Raw genomic sequence first — 17720 nt, 5'->3', positions numbered from 1 at the left:
AGGTGCTGTCAGGAACGAGCTTAATGAGCTGCCAACTGGGGAGGGAGGACCGAGACGGTGACAGAGCTGTAAACGTACAGGGTCTGGCTCTGTGCTCGCCTGCGCGCACCAGGACCGGTCTTGGCCACCAGCGAGAGAGACGATGCAGGAAAGACTTTAATAACCACCTTTAGTCCTGTGCATGCGGTTAACTGCAGCTACAGATTTATGGTTCCAGTTAATTGTGCGAGTAAATTAGAGGCACCCAGGTGAAACCACAGACAGAAGACATTTTCTATGTGCTTTCCCTTCCTTGTCCCCACTCCTTAGAGGGCAGGGCAGGCTCCTGCAGAGCTCCGTCCTCCTCCACCAAGGAAGACATCAGGGACGCTGGTGTTTGTCCCCAAAGTCTGATGCTGCTCCCCTGGGTGGGTCTGCCTACCCCCAGCGCCATCGCCCCCCGTGCCCCCCGCAATTCTCCTGGCCTGGTGCCCCACGGCCTGGCCCATCACTCCCTGCCCCTCCTTCATCACAATCAGCTGTACAGGGGCCAGGCGTTCCTGAGACCATTCCAGGGGCCTGATCCTGTCCTTGTTTGGATGCACAGCTCTGCGAGCAGCCTCTGGAATGGTGCATGGTGCTACAGGGCAGACCCTGTGCTGCCAACCCCTGCCCGCAGCCATTCTGGGAGGAGGAGGTCGTCTCTCATGCTGGGGGCTCATGGGGTCAGGCCGGTGTTTGCAGCAGCCCTGCGACCACCACCCAGCCCTCCTCCCTTGGTCTAGACGAGCCCTGCCAGAGCATTGCTGCTGCAGAAGGACGACCTTGCAGTCCACACTCTTCCACTCCCTCTCCTTGCCCACCCTCAAAGCCACGGGTGAGCTGCCGCTTCCCGGGAGAGAGCTCCATCTTTCCTCTCGACAGTGCATCCCAACTCCCAGTCATCAAGCAAATCTCATCAAGCTCCCCCCTAACCTTTGTGCAAAGGTTGTGAGAAATGCCAGGGCTGTATTTCAAAAGAAATATGAGTCCAAGCGGCCCCAGGCTCATAAAGTCTCCGGCAGGAGATTCAGCGGGGCGGCCAGGCTCTGCCTGCCTGCAGCGGGAATTACCCAGCCCTTGAGGAGTGCCGCAGCGGCCACATGGGGATGGTTTGTTTAGAAGCTGACCCTCTGTGGCTCGCTGTGATAGATTAGGAGAGCCAGGCTTGCCTCTGCTGCCTTATCTGCCCAATAATTGAATGGAATAAGCTCTTTTATCTTTCTGGTTTGGCTTTTCCCTGGCGGACCCCTTATCTCGCATCCCTTGGAGATTGTGAGCAGCCGTCGAGCCTCTCACGAGGGTGCTGCATCCATCCACTCCTGCCAGGCTTGGGCGCCCCGGCACGGTGGGGGGCACGGCCCCTGCTCTGCCCCTCATCCTGCCGCGGAGATGCGGGTCCTGCCGGAGGGGGCTGTCCGGGAGGATGCTCCAGCTGGTGGCTGTTTATCCTGCCGTGGAGATGCAGGTCCTGCCGGAGGGGGCTGTCCAGGAGGATGCTCCAGCTGGTGGCTGCGGGAGCAAGGATGCTGCTGGAGCCTGGGGCTGCAGGCAGCCTAGGGGCAGTGAGGGATGGGCAAAAGCCTCACATTTTCAACAGAAACAGCACCGGAAAGCCAGAGAGGACGCTGCCTGTGTACCTGGGCAGCCCAGGGTTTGCGCTTCTTTCACAGCACAGTTTTTACCCGCGCTGTACTCTGCTGCATGGTTTGCTCATTGCCTGGGTGACACAGGGGAAAATTGAGTCTGCTGCCAGTCATGACTGTGGTTCTGGGGGGTTGCATGGGAGGGTGGATGCCTCCTCACTCGGGCGAAGGTGGGAATTGAACTCTTGGAAACAAATGCAGAGAACTGGTGCATCCTTTTAGTTACCGACCACCTCTTTGCTTTGCCTTTGATTAGCACCTTTCATTGCAGGCACCCCAGGCCCCGACCGTCAAGCAGCTTCATGCAGATTGCAGGGAAAAATATTGAATATTTGAGTTTGGTTATTTTATTATCAGTTATTGTTGACTGTATGAGAAAATGGAGGATAAAAAGCAGCTGTGAGTGATTGCCACTAGGTGGCAATGAAAATGTCAATGTGTCTTGACATATGCAGCCTGGTAGGGCTCGTGGCTCTGGGCTGCCAGCGGCACAGCCTGTGGCTCTCTGGAGACATCCCCAGCTGCTAAAGGACCCCCAGGAGTGAGCTCGGCCCCTGGGCCGGGGTACCCCAGTGCCCCCGCAGCCTCCTGCCCATTCCCAAGCCCTCCCAGGGAACCCAACAAAGCGGGACAGAAACTGTTCTGCTCTTCGTTTTTTCACCCGAAGCCTTGAAATTATTCCCCTGCCATACGTGATGCCAGAGAAAAGCTTTGCCACGGACAAAGTGGTCGGCAGTGGGGTTTATTTGCGACGTTCAGAGTCAGCTCGCTCGGAAGAAAGCACGTAATTGGGTCTCTTAGGTAAACTGCGCTGGGTTGAAGGCGGCTGCAGCTATATGGAGCTGATGGACCACTGAGGAGACATTAGCATGTGAAATGATGACCATTAACTTGATTAAAGAAAGGACACAACACGCATTTTGTTCTTGTATCGGAGCCCCTTCTTCCCATGAATCGTTGGTTGGGGATTCTGATTTCCTTATGCCAGGAGACAAAACACCTCGGAAGCGATGGGTAATTGCTTATGGGATGAGTTTTTCTAGGCTAACCTAATCTTGCCAGGGATTTGCTTTTAGCTTCAATGTGAGGATGGATTTTCTTTAAGATCAGGATGAAAAACACTATCTCACATTAGAGGCAGAATAAATGACTTCTGAGCACTGGATTTACACAGGCTTTTCTTAAGTGATGGCTAACCCAAAAAAGCCAGCCCCAGTCCTATCCGCAGGGATCCGAGGACCAGTCACAACAGGCGCGATCCTGACTGTGCCGTTAGCTCCCGGGAAAGTGACTGAACATGTGGGAAAAACGGTTGGGCATCCCAGCCCAGGACTAGGGCATGCGTGCAGAAAGCGATCCCCTGGGGATGGCCGGGCAGCATCCAGGGCTCACTGCAGGGGGCCAGGAGGGACATTCCCAGGTCCCTGAAGGGGGGCGTCCGGCAGCACTGAGCAAGCACAGCTGCCCCATCCCTCCCTCCCTGCACTGGCCCTGACGCTGGCACGGGTCAGCCGGGACGCCGGGGGAGCGGGCAGATGTGCTTGTAATTAGGATGCATCAAGTCAGTTAAAGCTGAAGACATTAGAGAAAATGAAGAGGAAATGAAACGGCTCGTGCAGATGCAGGAAAAATATTTTTAGTCCCTCTAAGTCCATGGCGTCTGTTGTTTTTGAAGAGTCCGTGCTGAATCCTCCCGGGACTTGCTTCCTTTCAAATGAGGTTGCCATCTCCCAGTGCTGCAATTAGACATGTCCGCACAGCTTCTATTTAGTGCAACCAAAGCACTTAATTTTCATTAAAAAGATGACATTGTGAGCAGTTATGAAGGACAGGCGGCAGCCACTGCTATCCGCGTTCCTGAGGACAGAACGGGACACACAGATGCATAAATTATCGGGCTCCTTTTCCACGTTTCTTCTTCTGCTTCTCTGCAAAGAAGATTGACTCAGTTGTAGGTGCCTCTCCTGATATCTGTTTTTAAATCCTATTTACATTTGTGTTAGATAATTCAGTATATCCATAAATTAGTGTTGAACATCAGTTTGTTTTATGGAAGTGTTGAATAATCTCCGCCTCATGTATATTCATGGTCCATCCCAGGATCCCCAGCAGAGTTAGGGGAGGCTGGTGAGCATTCACAGAAAGGACCCCGTCCTCCTGCCGTACCCCTGCGGGGTCCCACCAATTTACTGCTGGCCCATTGCAGGCTGGGGCGCTGCCCAAAAGCCAAAGCCAGAAGGACATTAATGGAGCTCTCACTCAATTTAACTCTCCGTAAGGTGGGAGGTAACAGGGCTGCGTGCACCTCCCTCGGCATCTCACCAGGGCAAGTGCTGCCCTTGCTCCAGGAGCGCTTCCCTGCCCCGGAGCAAGCCAGGGATGCCCTCGGACCATGGACACCATGCTTTGCATCCGACCCCATCCTGCCGCCGCACGCTGTCGTAGCCAAACTTTTACAGTGCCTTTCTTTGCTCCTGCCAAACCATTGCTGTTTTTCAAAGCGTAAACCCCTGGCGCTGCTGCCTGCCTTGACGGGATGGGCAGCTGGCACCCAGCTGACTTGGCCAACGCCGCGGCAGCCGGCCAGCTTGCTGTACATCGCACGTGCCGAGGTTTATACTGCAGCGTGGCCAGCCTCCCCGGGAGCAGCAGGGGGCCCATGCAGCCACGCTGGGCGAAGGCAGCCATCCTCACACGCTCCAACACGAGCCCTGTGGTTGAAACCTTGCAGGGTGCTGAAAGGAAGAAACCAGGGCTGGATAAAATAGGGTCATTTTAATTTTTCAAGTTTTCCATGTTCATGAAAGCAGAGATTCGTGGGGCTGAGCCTGAAGACAAAAACTGCTTCAAAGAGCAATTTTAATTGAAATGATAATGATGAAAGTTTTGCAGCCAAAATTGAAATGTGCATTACAAGTATTCCCTCCTCTCGCGAAGCGTGTCCACGAAGAGCAATAACAAAAATAGGGGTCTTTCATGAGAGCCTTTTGGTCTCTGTCTACAAGTGGTGGCAGTTTCCTCAGTCCACAGATTATCTTTTTCTCTGTAAAAATCAATATGCAACTGTACTATCCAACTTCTCTGCAGCTTTTCTCGCGTTCCTCCTCTCCCCTTGCTCCAGGCATCCAGGCTGGTTGAGCATCGCCACGGCACTCGCCTCTGCCCACGCTCAGCCAGGTGCTGGCCGCTCCACGTGCCGTGCTGGCAGCACGCAGCACTAACTCACGCTGATGTACTTTAGCCCAGCTCTGTTCCTGCTCTGAAATCCATCACGGCTGGCAGTGCTCGGAGCTGGGGCTGTGCCCCATGTCACCTGCATAACAACCTCCTGTGAGGTACCGTGAAAAGTGGTGCCGTCCCACTGATGCACGGGGAGTCCCTCACTGGAGGCTGCGCTGCCATAAGTGGCCTGGAAAGGGCAAAATTTAAGACATTTTTAGAAAGGAGAAGGCAGAGGTGCCGGGGCCTCCAGTCTCCCTGGAGCTGAGCCGTGCGGCAGCCGCTGCCCCCAAGGTGGGTTCCGGGGCTGCAGAAACACCTCAGAGGTTTCTGGCATTGCTTTCCTTTTCCTATCAAAGCCCAAAAAAAAAGGCAGGGGTGAGGAGGTGGAAGAAAAGCCTTCATCTCCCCCTGGGAGAGGAGCAAGACAGTGAGGAGGGGCAGGGGTAGGCAAGCCTGAGCACAGGGGAAACAAACCCGAGCGGAATAGCTCTCATCTGGTTTTGATGAATAACTGCCGAAAACAGCAATGATGATTATTTTTCAGCAGGTTGGCACTTGGGGAATTACGACGTTTTTAATGAAAACAAAACCGACTGGCGGAGCCAATGGGGGGGAGCACACGCTGGCAGGCACCGATCCTATGGTGGGGCAGGCAGGGGATGCTGCTGGGGCAGAGGCAGGGGTTCAGGCAGGCTGTCCCGCTGCCGGCACTCAGGGAACCTGGCTGGGAAACGGAACGGGTGCTGCCGGACCGACCTGCGCTCCCTCAGCGCTGTGACTTTCGGGTCTGCATCCAGGGGATGCCCCTCCTGCCTTCCCCGTGCGGGCAGCTGCCTTCCCACTGCCAGCCTCCCCTGGGGCTGCCCAGCACTGTGCTCCTGTGCGGGGCAGATCTCTGGGTAACGTCTGGGAACCTTCCCTGGGCAAAGACCGTCAAAAAAAAAAAATCCCAGAAAACCCTCTCAGTTCCAAAACGTCATATTCGTGGCACATTCCCATGCAACCTGTGACTGTGCCCGGAGTGATGGCCAGATAAGACCACGCATAACTCTTGCTACCCGGCGCCAGGCATTTGTTGTTGCGCTACAAAGCCAGGAAAGAACAAAGCGGCATTCGACGGGAGGCCTTTACGGGAACATGTGTCTTCTAAGAGCTAAGCAGAGGAACAGAAACGCATCTCAATGGAGCCGCTGTTTTACGGGGGGGGGGGGGGGGGGGCGGCGCGGCGGCCCCCCCGCCGGTACGGCAGGAGCAGAGGGTCTGCGCAGGGCTGTAATGGGGACCCCTCTGCTCCGTGCCTTGCGCCGACGGCAGGTTGTGCTGCCGCCAGATTTAGCACCACTTTGCCAGATTAGCAGATGAAAGCGCTGAGCTTCCCGAGCGGGATGCTCTGGTATGCTCCCCCCAGGGGTAGGTTGGCTCTCAGGGGGATTGGGATGGAGCCCCAAGTCCGTGCCCCCCAGCTGGACCGCTGCCGGCTCCTGGCAGGAGCACAGGGGCCCAGGGGGTGAAAAGCTCTTCTGCTCCCCAAACAGAAAACGAATGCTGGTTCCCCTCTCCTCGGCATTAATCTCTGTCCCTCCTGGGAAATTACGCCACGATAAATCTTTATTTCTCATCATGGCTTGCCAGCTTTAATAACGGTTTTGCAGGGGACGGGAGAAGCCGGCAAGCCGGAGCCAGAGTGCGGGCTGGAGGATGCTCCACTCCCCCTGCAAGCACCGATGGGTCGGGACTGATTTATCCTCCTTCTCCAAGCCCTGTTTGTCCAGCTGTTGTGTAAGGCCAAGTGAATAACTGTTTCCTCAGTAAATTTAGCCTCTTCTTAATCTTCAGGCATCCATGGTTCTCTGGAATTTATTTGCTACCCAAATGCAACTGGATGGCGAGACATGTAGGTCTTCAGACTCTCCTTATGCAAGGATGCCCACCTCACTCTTGCACCTGCAAATGTGGGCAGAAGAGCTGGTCCCCGCAGGGTGTGCTCCTGAGCCCTGCCTGGAGCCGGCCGCATCCTGCACGTGGAGCCGGCCCCGGCATAGCTGAGCAGCGCCGAGGGACAGCGGCTGCCGGGGGGTCCCATCACCAACAGCAGGACGCTCTGCCGCATAACACAGCAATACCTGTTCCCTGTTCTGCTGGCGTCTGGAAGGAAAACACATTGCATTGCAGCACCTCGAAAGGGCTGGTTGGTTGCTTCATTTGCTTGAATGTATGTGTTGCGGTGCCAGGGATTTTTATTGTTTTCTAACTCAATACAAACCATTTGTAGAGCTCCGTATAAGAAAAATGGAATTTGTTCTTAGTTCCCACAGTATCCGACTGGCAAATGTGAATAATAGTGTTTTCCCTTATTTGTGGAAGTAACTGAATAGCCAAATCCAATTACTTCTGGAAATTCTACTGCGATGCAGAGACCAGCGTGAGCCCCGAATTGTTTTTCTCCGAACAGGGGTGGTCGGTGCTCCTGGTGAGCATCGGGATGCTCAAGAGCCAGCCTGCACTCAGCTGCCCGGCTCCCCTCCTGCTCCTCTTCTCCTCCTCCGAGGATGGGTTGAGAATATACGCTTATGCCCGATGACAACGTGACCCTCAGATGAGAAAGAAGACGGAAAGCCACTGCGCAGGGGGAAAAGACCTGTTGCGTCTCACCCCAGAGGCCGTGAGAGCTGGTGCGTGGGTCTGCCACACATCCCCTCACCAAGCAGCCCACCGAGCCGGCGCCAGGCTGGCAGGGTCCGTGCCTCCCTTCCCGCCTGCCCGCAGGCGTTTCTCGGGGGAATGCTGCCAGATAGATAAACACCGAAATGGAGATGCTGCCCCTGTGACTGGGCTGCTTCCGCAGCCACCCATATGATGCTTGTAATGGCTTAAAGCGGGTCCTGTAACGCAGGGAGAAAAATGAGCGCGGGGACTTCTCAGCCGAACCTCCAGCCGGGGGCTGCTCCGCTCAGCCTGGCAATCAGGGCGGCAGAACAGCTTTAGCAGGGGTGAGTGTCAAATGTTTTAGCGGGGAGTTACTATAGAAACTATCTCAACTCTTCTTTCTGTGCAGCCTCGTTGCTACTAATAAATAGCCTCATTATTTTGCAAAAAGTGCTTTGGAAACCAACAGCACCACAGTTCGGGCCAATACAAAATTAATGATTGAAAATAGTGGGGCCATTTTTTTCCTGTACCATAAAAAGCGGGGAGGCCGGGGTTTCCATTAGGGAGAGTTATGGCCCATTTCTTCGCTTTTGCTGTATTTATGTTTTATGTATTCGAAAGTGATTTCAGCCACTATCACAAATTACTAATTCCCACATTACATTAAACGTCTGTGAACAGGAATGGCTCCTGCCTATCAAAATAAACCGATAAGTCCTGTGCTGGCAGGCACCCGGCCGGGGAGCAGCCCAGCGGCTCCAGTGGTCCCGGCTCCTCCCTGGCGCTTGCCTGCACGGCTCGCTTGGGCGATGGTCCCGGGGGGCGCCGGGGCTGCCGTCCCGACTGATGCCGGGGGGACCGCCAGTGCCCAAGGCAACAGCAAGCCTAACTTCCACGGCGGATTTCTCCCCTCTCTGCTGCCCCAGCGGTCGCAGCTGCCTTCGCCTCTCTGCCCGGCTACTTAAAACGTGCAATTTCCATTTCATCTCAAGCATGCTCTTCCCGGTGCCCCCGAGCAGCCCAGGAGAGGACAGTTAAAAATAGTAACAGGAATAACACAACCCTCCAGAGAGAAGCTTAAACACACATTGCTCTTTGTATATTAATAGGTCCTGTTGTTAATCACTTTTATTGCTGTTTCTCTCCCAGCCGGCAAAGTGTTCCATCCACGCAGGGCAGCCGCTGCGCCTGGGCTCAGGCGCGTGCTGGGGAGTGTACAGCCTTTTAGGATTTGCACTGGGGTCTTAGATGTTTGTGGACATCAAGCTACAGGCTTGGGGAAGAGTGGCTGGAAAGCTGCCTGTCGGAAAAGGACCTGGGGGTGTTGGTCGACAGCCGGCTGAACATGAGCCAGCAGTGTGCCCAGGCGGCCAAGAAGGCCAATGGCATCCCGGCCTGTATCAGAAATAGTGTGGCCAGCAGGAGTAGGGAAGTGATCGTGCCCCTGTACTCGGCCCTGGTGAGGCCGCACCTCGAACACTGTGTTCAGTTTTGGGCCCCTCACTACAAGAAGGACGTTGAGGTGCTGGAGCGTGTCCAGAGAAGGGCAACGAGGCTGGTGAGGGGTCTGGAGAACAAGTCTTATGAGGAGCGGCTGAGGGAACTGGGACTGTTTAGCCTGGAGAAAAGGAGGCTGAGGGGAGACCTCATCGCTCTCTACAACTACCTGAAAGGAGGTTGTAGCGAGGTGGGGTCGGTCTCTTCTCCCAAGTAACAAGTGATAGGACGAGAGGAAATGGCCTCAAGTTGCGCCAGGGGAGGTTTAGATTGGACATGAGGAAAAATTTCTTTACTGAAAGAGTGGTGAAACATTGGAACAGGCTGCCCAGGGAAGTGGTGGAGTCCCCACCCCTGGAAGTATTTAAAAGATGTGTAGATGAGGCGCTTAGGGACATGGTTTAGTGGACATGGTGGTGTTGGGTTGACAGTTGGACTCGATGATCTTAGAGGTCTCTTCCAACCTTAATGATTCTATGATTCTATGATCAGCCCTCTGATCGGCTCGACGTGGTCACCATCCCATTGTACACACCCGAATCTCAGCAAACCAGTTCCTTGCTGATCCCTTCAGTGCTGGAGACTCCCACAGCTTCCCCTGGATCTGGAAGATCTTGTCTGACTCAGGCTCCGAGATCTAGCTCACTTGTGCCATCTAAAAAACCTCCAGATTTGGATATCAAAAGCTGGAGCATTTTGCTCGCGCAACCAGGCTTCACTTCATTACAAATACCACCCGTAATATCTTAACCGCATGCAGTCGTACATATAGTTCAGCGGTGAGTCACTCTTGTAAGTGAAAATGGAGCATTTTTAGGGAAAAGCTCCACAGCCAGCTCTCAGACCATGTTTTTTTCCTGTCCTCCTCTCGCTGTGGAGAGTACAACCGCTCTGACAGGGAAGGTTGCATTTTGCTCTTTGCATTTTGCACTGCCCTGCCCGTAGCTGACTGACTTCTGCTAAATTGAATATTATAATTCATGGATCTGAGAGACAAATATTGCCCAGGAGAAGACGAGTTCAATATTTATCTCAAGGGAGGGTGGAAGTTGATAGTCCCCACAATAAACCATCAGCATATTGTAGTGTATTGCTGTGCACCTTCCCCTGTGGTGTCTGCAGGCGTCTCGTCCCTGCTACCAGTTTGCAAAACCTTTCACAGCCACAGTTTTCTCTCCTTTGCCTAGTAAAAGCTGGACATCATCATTGTTTATATTCTCACACCACGTCTCTATAAGGAGGCATTTTTGTAAAGATCTGAAAGAAAACTAGAATTGATCACACTGGTTTGCCCCTGGCATGAATCACCACATACAAATAGGAAATACTGCTCTCCATGGCTCTTCTTGGAGATCACGTTAATGACTTTCCACGATGCAGACCCAACATCTCGATGGGAGGCAGCCAGGCATCAGAGAAAATGATGGGGAATATAATGAATCATTTGTCTTCCCTGTAGAGGCAGCCAGCAGCCAGGCATCAGAGAAAATGATGGGGAATATAATGAATCATTTGTCTTGAAGGAAGAGGGAAGAGTGGCAGTGGAAAAAACAGACCCTTAACTCTTCAACAGCCTGCTGCTGCTGCTGCTGCTGCTGCTGCTCATGTTCCCGGGATCTTGGACTGGCAAGCAAAAGGGGGAAAAGGAGCATGGGAGACAGATGAAAGAGGACATTACCATGCTAGCATGTTTTCAGTATTTAAAATGGATGCAGGCTTGCTCTCCAGAATAGCCTGGATATCAGCAATTGCTTATTTTGCTGTTAACACTGTAGGACCGCTTAGGGAAAAGGATTTAACTTTCTTGATAACGGTAATAAAGTGGGTTTGGCTTCATGTGCAGCATCCTTCATCTGAGGTCCTGGGGATGCTGGAGGCACCTGGAGAGCTACACCTCCAACATGGGCCAGCGGTGGAAGAAGCTGCGTCTGCTGGGAGACAGCTGAGAGATTGAGGCAAGGAAAGCCCCAGTCCCTGCCCAGAGCTGCCCTTTCCCTGGGATGCTTTCGGATTGCACCGCTGCCTCTCCCCAGCATGGCTCTGGCAAGCCACTGCCTGGTGCAATAGGCTTCATCACCCAACTTTTGGGCTTCATTGCCCCCCGTGAGATGCCCCACTGTGATGTCCCCACTTGCTGCTGCCTAGGGCTGAGCTGCCCATCCTGCCGGCTCATGGCTCCATCGCCAAACCAGGTGCACAGGGCACGTCTGGCAATGCCAGCAATAGCTTCAGCGCCTCAGGCATGTGCATTGGGTCGTTGCATGGTTATGCACTGTGATATAAAAGGGCACAAGCCTTAAAAGCCTTGCACTTAGAAAGACAGTGACATGCGGCTAAATTAGAAGAGCATTTGCTCAGTGTGCTCAGCACCAGCCCCCTAATTACTGGTGGTGAACCAGTGATTTTACGCAGCAGCACCAGCAGCTCCATTACATTGGTTTTGACCTTTCCTTTATTGGACAATAAAAATGAAAGCGCAGGTGAAAAAAAGATTGTGTGGGGAGGGCAAAGGTAACGCATCTGGCCAACCTGCGTGTCCTCATGGTGAAGGATAAAGGGGCCTTAAGAGGCGAGAGGGGGTGAATAATCCAAAATTACATTGTAAAATTTTATTACAAAGTCTGCTAAAATTTCTTCAGTTGTATTAATATATTTGCACATTTTGTAAGCAGTGCTTTTTGAACAGCGAGGGAAGCATGGAGCACGATGAACCATACCGTTAGCCATGACCACGAACAAACGACTTTGGTCTAATCAGGGCACGGAGGGGCCTCCCCAGAGGGAGACCCCGGCGTCCCAAAACCCAGGGTGCAGGCAGGGCTGGCTGGTCCCCCCATGGCCGCCGCAGCCCTGCCTGCAAGAGCATCCATTGGGAGGGGTGGGCGCGGGGTGGACACGCTGTGTCAGACCAGTCTCCCTTTCATTTAAGAATGCTGCACGAAATCTGTTAGGATCCTACTGCTACCAATTAAACCGACCCTGGGGGAGGGACAGCCTGGAGCGAGTCCATGCCAAATAGCATGCCTGAGCTCCTGAAACAGGGGGGGTTTCTTGCTGTGACATGGATAGACGTAGAAGGGAATCATTCACCTGTCTGCGTGGGTTTGCGTTTGCAGAATGAACATCCAGAGGCTGCTTTTCAGGCCGCTTTTGCATCCTTGCTGCCGAGAGTCGAGGCCAGAGCTGGTTCGGGGGTGGGTTTGGTGAGGGCCGCCCCCCGGCATGGGGGAAGACGGGTGACAGAGGAGGGGACCGGACTGTCAGGGCTGCAAACTTTCTGAGGGTGCCTGAACTGCTGATGGCTGGGAATAAATTACCAGCTCCCATTTAATCAACTCTGCTCATTGTTTCCCATTGAGTGAATTAAAAAGCTTTCAGCGGCACATACGAATTGCGGTCCAAACTCGTGACTGATAAATGTTCCTTTTGAACTTTAGCACAATAGGGGAGCCGATTAAACTTTTAACATTTTTAATCCTATAATTTATTTAAAATGTATTAGCTGAAAGAAAAGAAAGCAGAAGATTTTTTTCCTTTATTATTTTCTTAAGAGGAGTTGATGTTAGAGATAGATAATGCAGTCCAGTAAGCTCGCCTCTGACGTTACCACTCAAACTGAGTCCCACAACTCGGGCTGAAATTGCTGACTTTCAGTGAAATCCGGGACTCAGCTGGGGCAGGAGTTTCCCCGGCAAAGTTTGGCAGCGCTACCTCCTGGCAGGTCCTGTGGCAGAGCAGGCAGCAGGAGCGGAGCTGGTGGCTCTGTGATCGCGGATTTGCACGGCTCCTCTTTTATCTCAGATCCTCAGTCGGAGTTTAAAGGTAACAGAGAGCTGCGGGGCAGATCTCGGGGTACAGCCCTGACGGCAACGGTGCGCCTCACAAGGCAAGATGGAAACGACGGCTCCCCTGTCTCTGTCGATTAAGGAATTAAAGTTGTTTCCCTGATAAACCACTCAAAAAGAGAAATAATCAATCTCAAGCAACTTCATTAATATATACACGATCGTCTTTTTTTCTTTTCAGTAAAATGTGACTTGTCTTCCCGAAATCCAGTTCTGCATTTTAACTCAACTCATGCTGGTATGAATAAGCCACAATCACCCTTGAAGTCCAACAGTATAACTAATATTTGCAATTTAAATAGGGTAACTGCTTGCGGAGCATGAAACGAACGTGACACAGCTAACCACCACCCAGCGCCGCTCCCGGCGCTGCCGCGGTGCTGCCGCAGTGCCGCTGCTCTGCCCTTGCCCTGCAAACCCCCCAGCCCAGCGCTCACTGTCCCGCAGGAGTTTCCAAGCCACACGGACGGGTCTCATAATCACCGCGCATCCCAAGTGTAATTGGCACGGAACAGCACAGCATATACATGCATGACAGCCCAAAGAGCTTTCTGTTACTATTGTTATTACCATAATTACCAAAGGAACTAGTAATGATAAACTGTCGAGAGTTAAAGCACTGGAGGCTAAAGAGCCGTCCGACCCATTGAAATGCTGGGAAGCATTTTCCCAGTTAAGGTCCATACGACATTTACCCAGGATGGCAAATGCGAGAGGGCGGTGGGTACGTAGGGCGTTTGGCATGGGAAACACTCGCAGGACGCTTGGAGCAGAGGCTCTGGGCTGCCGTCACACTGACGGGCCTAAGGGATGCTTCAGTTCACAAGACTGAAAATCAGTGCAAGAAGGAGGAAAAAGGCCTAGTGTCTGGGCTTGGCAGGCGGAGCGGAATGCCGCCCACCACAGACCGATGGCAGGGATGCAGCCGTAATCCCCCCACCCCGGCTGGCTGCTGCAGAGCAAATCCCCGCTCCGGCTCGGCACTGGCACTCACCCGCCGGACTCGTCAGGAAGCCACGCTTGGGTTTGCTTTTTTCCAACCACGCTGCTGCCACACAGCGCAGAGCTGACGGGTTTGCTTTTGCACTCTGGCTCCAGCCAAACCAGGGGCACGTTTTCCCTCCAGGAGCTCACCCTCTCCGTTAAGCAGGGTTGGCACCCTGCCTGCGCGGCCGGCAGCCGGTGCTCTGGCAGTTCTCATCACCGCACGGCTCCTACCTTGGGCAGCAGCCTTAAACCTGGCCTCTCGATCTTTCTGACAACTTCATCTTTATTTGCTACTGACAACAATATGTGTAATTGTAGCCCTTGACAGATCAGGTAGAAAGAGCAATCCAGACACCGCGAGGAATAAATGGCAAACGTGTGGTTCAAGCCCAGCGCATCTTCACCTCTTCTTGAGATAGCTGCGAACTCTGCTCCACCGGCAGCAGCAGCGAGAGGCTGATGCTCCTGCTGCGACGTGCTGCAGGGCAGTCCCTGAACCTGGCCCCCTCCTGCAATGGCTGAACTTTCACACCCACGGGAAATTCGCATTAAATCCAGTGGTCACACTGGATCCCCGCACGTCCCATTAGTTCCCACAGATACAGGCGCTCCTGGGGTTTTTGTGCACTCCCATCTTCGGGGAGGAGGACCGGGTGTGCAGCGGGATGCTGAGCAATCGCCGCTTCCTGCAAACCTTATTGCCGTCTCATAATCGATACCCCTGCCAACAACCATGCCAATAACTTTAACTCTTGATAAATGGCAGGCATAAAACTGAGCTATTGTGTTGCTAAAAGAAATTTAATTAAGGGTGAACAGAAGGGATTCATCACTTGGCAGCGTAGCTGTTGAAGTCGACTGGTTGTCCAACCCACATCAATAGCCTTTCAGCAGCTCGTGCTGGTAACGGCGGGTCCCTGGGCGCTCGCTGCATCGGTCCCCGTTCCCTAAAACCAGCACATTCCCATCAGGCGGCTCAATGCCTCTCATTGCTGTACAGCCAAGCAGATCTCCAGCCCCCTCAGCATCTCCCCTCGCCCCCCCTACGGTAGGGCACATCCCGGCACTGGGGACTCGGTGTCACCCATGGCCACTCGCGGCCACCTCCAGCCCACCCCGCGGCCACAGGTCCATTGGCCCGTCCCCGGGATGTGCACAGACGGGATTTTTGTCTTCGATAAGTTTTTAATTACGGGCAGCCCTTTCTTTGGGACGGACAATCATTTATGTCTGATTATTTTTCTTAACACATCTGTGACATAATCAGGGTTTCCTCTGCATGCACAGGAAGGCTTTCTTCATTAGTTATTAGATTTCAGCCCCCAAAGAGCAAATTAAGGGACATGAATATGCAAATCTAATGCTTCTAAACTGATAGCACCAGAGCTTCCTCCAGAGGGGATCAAAGCTGTGGTGACATTTGGCTTCCAACTCTTTGCATTTTGGGGGAGGGGTTTTACACTTTCTTTAATTTGTTTTTTGCACTGGAGAGAGCTAAAACTAAAGCTTCCACAAAAGTTGTTCTTTTTGCTTGCTCGGTTGTGTTTGTTTTGGCTTTTTTAAAATAATATTTGCACCGTGTTGACAAAGCTGGCCAGCTTTCAGCCGGAGGGGCTGAGGCTTTTCCAGCCCGTGCTCAGGTGCCGTCCCAGCGATGCTCTGCCCGCTCCCCATTTAACGCCGCAGTGGGCGGAGGGCAGTGACACGAGCACGGCTGCCAGGGCAAGATGATTTAGCATGAGGGACAGCTTGGGGATGTGCTGGATGGCAGAAACTGTGCGGCATCACAGATGGCTTCAATTTGGGCTGTAACTTCCCCAAACAAGCCATTTCCCCTTTAAGCCTTTCCAATCCCACCCCTGGGAATCCTGCGGCAGAGCAAGAGAAGTCAATTAAAAGTGCTGCCAGCTCCATTCCCTGATCAGGGCTTGCTTTGCAAACGAACCCTCTGCAGCCCATGCAGGGTCAGACTCCCTGAGAAATGCCAGCACCTAATATGGGAGGGTGAGCTTTAAATCTGAAGTGATTTTGCAGATTCAGGCTTCCAGACCAAGGTTTTTAAAACGATGCAGGTCAGCGGTGGTTTCTTCCCACCTGTCAGTGCTGGCACAAACACCCGGTGTCAGGGTCGGGGACAAACCCCCAGGCAAGGGGGCAGGATCCATCCCGAGGCAATGCCGCATGCTGGCGTGGCACCGGCTGCCCCTGCACCCCTCCCGGCCAGCGGTGCCCCCTCGGGATGTTTAACCACGGCAATTAAAACAAGGACCTCCAGAGGGTAACACATGAGGGAACGCTGTCAGGAGGGGACGAGGGGAAAAAAGAGGAAGAACGTTAAATTCTGCACATCGGGGAAGAGGGATATTTTTAACAAATACTCCATTAACTGCCAGCAGGATTTCTTTTTTTTTTTTTTCTTAGCATGCAAAATGCTCAGGGAACTTCAAATGGCGCTTGGTGGCAGCTTGGCTCCTCCACTCCCATCTGTGCAGTGCTGCCTTCAAATTAACAGCTACACCAGAGCAGCCCCCACCCCGATTAACTCCCCCAGCTCCCCTCCCAAGCCTCCTGCATCCTCCCTTCTGCCGGGGCTTTGGGTTTGGTCAGCTGATTTTATGGGTCCAGCTGGGGGCTGGATCCCTCTGCGGCTGCCTTGCGCGGGAGCACGCAGGAACGGGGAGGAGGCAATCGTCCTCACCGCGACGTTATTTCTTTATAAGAGAAAAAAAACACCCTTTTCGCATCTTCATAAGAGAAAGCCACCCTCTCTGCATCCTGGCCTGGCTGGAAACGAGGTCAGCACCACCGGGACAGTCATCAGCACAATTACCATGAGCAATCAGAATTCGTGTCTTCTCCTGACAAGGGGACTCAAAAGCGAGCACAAGAAGTGAAACGAGTCCCGCTGCAATTATTAACCACCCCCATCAGGCATGGCAGAAGTCAATGGATGCAGGGGGAGCGAAGGTGGGGTGGGCTGCGCTGTGCACCTCGCCCTCCGCTCTCAGGAACAGCAAAGGAAACAGTGATGGACTGAGACCTGGGTTTGGGGGAATTTCTGAACTCCAGAAAAAGAAGCAGAGATTTACCAAACCTCTTTTATCTAAATTATGTGGCACTTCAGAAGATTAAAGATTCCACAGAAGCCGGCAGCCCCCAAGTCTCTAGGAGGAAATACGAGCTCGCAGAAGCTGTGCCATAGACATTTGCAGAGCATCGGCAGTAATGGATTTCATCATTCTTCGCTGCAGATTGGAACAAAACAGCCTTTCCATGCGGAAGGCGAGCCAATATTTCACGGGAAATGGGTATTTGCAAAATCACCAGGCAAACCAGCATAAAACCTCTGGAGGAGGTGTTGCAAACCTCTGGAGGAGCATTGCAAACCCTCAACGCTTTTGCACGTGTTCAGCGTTAACACCCCAGAGACGCTGAAGCGCTTGCAGGATCCGGACCCACTCCTGGCATTGATGCACGCCATGCTCTGTCACACGGGAATTTCTGCCAACAGAGACGTGGGCCCGAATGTCTTTTCCCTGCCTTATAGTGCTTTTTGTCATGGCGCACACCTCTTCTCATAGAGTTCGTCCTGACTTTCAAGGCCGGAGCCACCTGCTGCCTGTCGAGGCGTGAGCTTTCCCAGCGGATCTTCCCACGGCTGCCGGTGATGTGTGTGCAAACGGGAGGATTCCCCACGCTTCCCAGGAAGGGCTGCACGCCGTGCGTCCCACCTCCGCCGAAGCATCCCTCCAAGCCCCAGCACCACCCCAGCCCCGCACCCACCCCCAGCATCGCTGCCCACAGAAGGCACCGTCCCCTCCCTCCCCTCCCTGCGCTCATTAATCATGTACTGTAA

The sequence above is a fragment of the Aptenodytes forsteri genome, unplaced genomic scaffold, assembly GCF_000699145.1.
Source record: "Aptenodytes forsteri isolate BGI_AS27 unplaced genomic scaffold, ASM69914v1 Scaffold16, whole genome shotgun sequence".
Taxonomy (NCBI): domain Eukaryota; kingdom Metazoa; phylum Chordata; class Aves; order Sphenisciformes; family Spheniscidae; genus Aptenodytes; species Aptenodytes forsteri.
Note: the sequence above shows the minus strand (reverse complement) of the source record.